This window comes from Orycteropus afer, unplaced genomic scaffold, assembly GCF_000298275.1.
Source record: "Orycteropus afer afer isolate SDZICR_OR568_19922 unplaced genomic scaffold, OryAfe1.0 scaffold00006, whole genome shotgun sequence".
Lineage (NCBI taxonomy): Eukaryota > Metazoa > Chordata > Mammalia > Tubulidentata > Orycteropodidae > Orycteropus > Orycteropus afer.
In genome coordinates, this window is record NW_006921593.1 from 18,686,237 (window position 1) to 18,691,909 (window position 5,673).

A 5,673-nucleotide genomic window follows, 5' to 3' on the forward strand; every position below is an offset into this window, starting at 1 on the left:
GCGATGCGCGCGGGACCCGGCGGCGAGGCGCAGCCCAACGCGCCCGGAACCGACACCCGGGAACCCCGGGCCTTGCCCCGGACGGGGGCCCCGAGCGGGCGGCGCCTGGCCGGCCGCTCTGGCGCCCCCAGCCCTGCGCCTCCCCAGCCTCGCCGTGCGCGCCCCTCCTCACCTCTCCGGCCGCATGGCGCGGGCGCCGGGGCGGAGCTCTGGCTTCAGGACCTGCTCGCCGCCGGCTCTGCAGATCGCTATCCTTCCATTCAAACCCGCGAGGACGCGCGCTCCGCCCCGGCGCCCGCCCCGTCCACGCCCGCTCTCAGGGCTCCGGCCGGCGGCGTCGCGAACGAGGGCAGAGCCGGGAGCACGGCGCGGCTCCCCGCCGGCGCGAGGCAAGGCTTGGGGCTTCGCCTTCTATGGAAGAGGCAACCCCCGGGGGAGGAGTCGCGGAGCCGCGCCCGGAGCCGGCCCGCCGCCTCCCGCTTTAAGGAGGAACGCGCGAGATCCCGGGATGCCGTGGGGAGGGCGCCAGGCAGGCCCAGAGGCGCTGGGAAGTGATGGGGGCCTAGGTGGACGGCACACGCCTGTGTCCACGCCCGGACCCGCTCTGAGACTGGCCGGTCTATGGGCTTCTCTTGGCCACAGCTGTGGGTTCTCTGTGTATTCTGGGTCCATGCCCCTGTCTGCTGCTGCCTGCAAATATCTCCCCCAGGCCGCTGCTGGTGTTGGCTTTTAAGTGCAGAATTTCACTTGAATGAAGCCCAGGGAGTTCTCTTTTCTGGGTAGCATTTCTTCGGGAGGATCTTGGTCCATGTCTTCTTCCCAAAGCCCACTTATTTTAGCAGCCGCCTTTAGATCTACCATGGGAGCTCTGGTAGCATAGTGGCTAAGGCACTTGACTGCTAACCAGAAGGCTGGCGGTTCAAACCCACCAGCCACTCCTCAGAAGGAAGGTTGGGCAATCTACTTCCCTAGTGATACCGCCTCGGAAACCCAAGGAGGGGTCGCTATGAGTCAGGTGCAACTCTACAGTAGTGCGTTTGGTTTGGTTTTGGGTTGGATCTGTGACCCCCGGCAGATGAATTCTTGTGCAGGTGTGAGGCAGGGAGGCAGAGCTCACCTTATTCCACACAGACATCCAGCTGCCCCTGCCCAATGTGTTGACAAGGCCATCCCCTCCCCAGTGAGTTGGAGAAGGTCTCTTGTAATTCCACTGCCTGTATGTTCATAATCCCACTGCCTGTATGTTCATAATCCCACTGCCTGTATGTGTGGAGACCTGTTTCTGGGCTCTGCTTTATCCCACTGGTCCGTTGATAGGTCCTTGACCCATTATCACCCAGTTTGAACAACAGGATTTGTTGGACCTAACACATATAGACTATGTGTTAACTGAATCTAATTCCCATATAGCCAATACCTGATAACTCTAGAATACACAGTACTTCAAGTTCACATAGGACAAAATACAGCATACCCCAGACCCTAAACAAGTCTCAATAAAGTTCAAAGGACTGAGATCATACATAGTTCCCTCTCTGGATTAAGCTCAGTAACAGAAAAGCTGCTAGGAACCCTCCAAAATGCTGGGGAATTGAACATCACATTTCGAAATAACAAATGGGTCAAATAAGAAATCGCAATGGAGGTTGTAAAGTGCTTTCAAGTGAGTAGTGATGAACACGGGCCACTGCAGACATTGCGGGATGCAGCTGACAGTGTACAGAGGGCCATCTGTAGCTTCCAAAGGTTCGAAATCCATTTTATAAGCTTCCCATTCGAGACGCTAGAGGGAGAATAGCAAATCCAGCCCAAAGATTAAAGGAAAGAATAAAAGAGCAGGAACCTATGAAACAAAGCAAACGATATATATGTAGTAAGAGCTCAACAAAGCCAAAAGTTACATATTTTAAAAGATTAACAGAATTCATAAATCCCTAGAAAGATTGATTAAGAAACAAAAAATCTAGTATCAGGAATGAAAGGGGTCATCACTACAGACCCTACAAACACCAAAAGAATGTGAACAACTTTATGGCAATAAATTTGAAAATTTAGGTGAAACAATTTACCAAAACTGACACGAGAAGAAATGAAAACCTGGGGAGTGCTGTTTGTTGGAAAATAAGGTCCTTCCTCCCTGTCGTGGGGAGCCCATGATGTCAGCAGGTCGAATCAGGAGAGCAGAAGTTTCGTTGCGTATCGAGACCCAAGGGGACAGTGAGAATCATTTCTCTAAAATGTCTGTCTCCCGGAGCCAAGGGGTGAACATGATTCTACAAGGAGATGGGAAGGGGGTGGGGGATCCATCGGAGCCCCCAGGAATGGCTTTGTTCTTCTCTTCCCTGGTTACTCCAGACTCAACGTCCCTCTTCCCAGGGTCGTCTGGCTTCATGGGGTACCGTTCTCAGCTGAAACTAGTCTTGGGAGAAGGTTATGCTTAGAAGAATACATAATTGAAAATAACAAACCTAAAGAACTGGGCGTCCGTAAAGAGGTCGGCTGTTCTGTTTCCTTAAAGGAAAAGCAAAAGGGAGGGAAAACAGCCAGTTAGTGACTAGGATGAGTGTCTGCTTTGATCCTGCTGCTGGTCCTAAGTTCTGTACTTTTCAGTGAGGGGCCCTGGGCCTTCCACCTCAGCCTCCCACAGTGCCATGTTGCTGTGTGCCACCGAGTCAGCCCCGACTCCTAGCCAGCCCGCCTCGGGTTTCCGAGGCAGTATCACTACGGAAGTAGATTGCCCAACCTTCCTTCCGAGGTGTGGCTGGTGGGTTTGAACTGCCAGCCTTCTGGTTAGCAGTCAAGTGCCTTTGGCACTACACTACCAGAGCTCCTCCACAGTGCCATAGCAGTTAAATTTAATCCAGAATTAAAAACCTTCCCACAAAGAAAAATCTAGGATCAGATGGTTGCACTGAGAGAGGTTTCTAAACAAGGAAGGAAGTGTTCCCAGTCTGACCATCTCACACAACGCCCCCCCAATAGAAAATGGAGGAACACTCCTAATCCAGTTTATGAGGCCCACGAGGTAGCATTGAACCAACACTTGTCAGGAAGGGGCTATCGTGTGTCTCTGTGCTCTACTTCCGCATCTAGGGAACAGGGACAGCAACTAGCCAACCTCCTGGAGCTGGCGACAGGCCTGCACTAGTGACTCCCTTGTAAAGAGCTTTGCGAATTCTTAGCAGGTTTGCAGAAGAGTGATCAAGGTCTAGAACACAAGACCCTGCTAATGGAGAGTGGCGGGGCACCGCAGCCAGGTGGCTGCGTGCTTCTGAAGAGCCCCCAGATTGAGGGTCCCTGTAATTCACAGATGGAAGCAGAGAAGCGGGGGTGGGGAGGTGCTCCCCCCCCCCCCGGAAGTCCATGCAGGACTGGGCGGGATTGTGGACCCTGGGGTCTGACTCCAAGAGCTCCAGAATATTCCTCCTGCAGGGGGGGACCTGCACCTGCAGGCAGACAACCGGACTGCACCCCTGCTACCTTCCCACGGCACAGCCTCAGGCAACTTCCTGCCCCACTCACAGCCTCAGTTTCCCCCTAAGAGAAAGGGACCTTACTGCTGCCCACCTCCTGGGAGCAGAGGAAGGAGGTTGTGGGCTCCAGTGTGGGAATGGTTAGGAGCAGGAATAATTGAAAAATGTGTATGTTTCACACCGCCCCTTCCGTCCAGTAAACCAGAGACCAGGTCACAGGCTAGGATGTTCCCTGCAGAATACTGACAGCATTGAGGAACAGGCAACAAGTTTATCAGAGGCAGAGACCATCAGGAGGACCCAGACCACAAACCCTCATCTACACCTTTAAACGCCTGGGGACGTGGAGTCAGCTGAGCTCTCCCTGCCCCTTGTGGCCTGGAGGAGGCGGGCCTGGCCCCAGTGCTCTGATCTCCTGAGAGCAGTTCTATTCTGCTCACCCTTGGCCGACTCTGTGCCTCCTGGAACCCTCGCTTCCCACTCTCCTTGCGTCTGACCCGGGTCTCTGCCCTGGTGTGGACTCTCGAAGGCCTTTTGAGTTGGTTGCTACCCCTGCAGCGTAAGGCCTCTCATGATTAATGGGGGCAGGCTGGCCAGGAGCTGTCCTGTTAGAAGCTGGGGATGTGTCTGCTCCGGCAAGAGTTCACCCTTCCCTCAGGGCTGAGCTTCACCTCCAGGTCACGCTCCTCCTTCTCCTTGGATTTAAAGGAGCTGCCTTCCTCTCCCCTCCCCCTGAACTCCCTCCCCTCTACCCTAGGAAGGTGGGAGGCCTGTGTTGGGCAGTTGTGTCCCCTGAGCCCAGAGCAGGGGATCCCTCCCCTCGTTGTTGTTGTTAGGTGCCGTTGAGTCTTCTCCGACTCATAGCGACCCGGTGTACAACAGAACAAAACACTGCCCGGTCCTGTGCCAGCCTCACAATCCTTGCCATACCCGAGCCCATCATTACAGCCACCATATCAATCCATCTCGTTGAGGGCCTTCCCCTTTTTCGCTGACCCTCCACTTTACCAAGCATGATATCCTTCTTCAGGGAATGGTCCCTTCAGACAACACAACTAAAGTAGGTCAGATGAAGTCTGGCTTCCAAGGAACATTTGACATGAAGCTTCTCGCTTCCAAGGAGCATTCTGGCTGCACTTCTTCCAGGACAGATCTGTTAGTTCTTTTGGCAGTCCATGGTTCTTTCAGCATTCTTCGCCAGCACCACAACTCAAAAGCATCGACTCCTCTTCGGTCTTCCCTGTCCATTGTCCAGCTCTCACATGCATATGAGGCAACTGAAAACACCATGGCCTGGGTTAGGCGCACGTTAATCTTCAAGGAGATATCTTTGCTCTTCAGCACTTGAAAGAAGTCTTTTGCAGCAGATTTGCCCAGTGCAATATGTTGTCTGATGTCTTGATTGCTGCTTCCATTGGTGTTGATGGTGGAACCAAGTAATATGAAATCTTTGACAACTTCAATCTTTTCTCCATTTATTGTGATGCTGCTTATTGGTCCAGTTGCGAGGATTTTCATTTTCTTTATGTTGCGATGTAATCCATACTGCAGACTGAAGTCTTTAATCTTCATCAGTAAGTGCTTCAAGTCATCCTCACCTTCAGTAAGTAAAGTTGTGTCCTCTGCGTATCTCACTGCCATCCAGTCGGATCCGACTCATAGCGACCCCTCCTTGGGTTTCTGAGGCAGTATCACTATGGAAGTAGATTGCCCAACCTTCCTTCCAAGGAGTGGCTGGGAGGTTTGAACCACCAGCCTTCTGGTTAGCACTCAAATGCCTTAGGTACTACATAAGCAAAGCTCCTATCAATGATATTGTTCGATAATTTCCACATTCGGTGGGATCACCATTCTTTAGAATGGGTACACATATGGATTTCTTACTTCTGTAGTGATACTGCCTCAGAAACCCAAGGAGGGGTCGCTATGAATTGGGTTCAACTCAACGGTAGTGAGTCCAGCCAGTTGGCCAGGTAGCTGTCTTCCAAATCTCTTGGCATAGCCAAGTGAGTGCCTCCAGCACCACATCCGTTTGTTGAAACATCTCAGTGGGTCTTCCATCAGTTCCTGAAGCCTTGTTTTTCGCCAATTCCTTCAATGCAGCTTCTACTTCTTCCTTCAATGCCATTGGTTCTTGATCATGTGCCACCTCCTGAAATGGATGAACATCACCCAGTTCTCTCTCTTTTTTTTTTTTTTT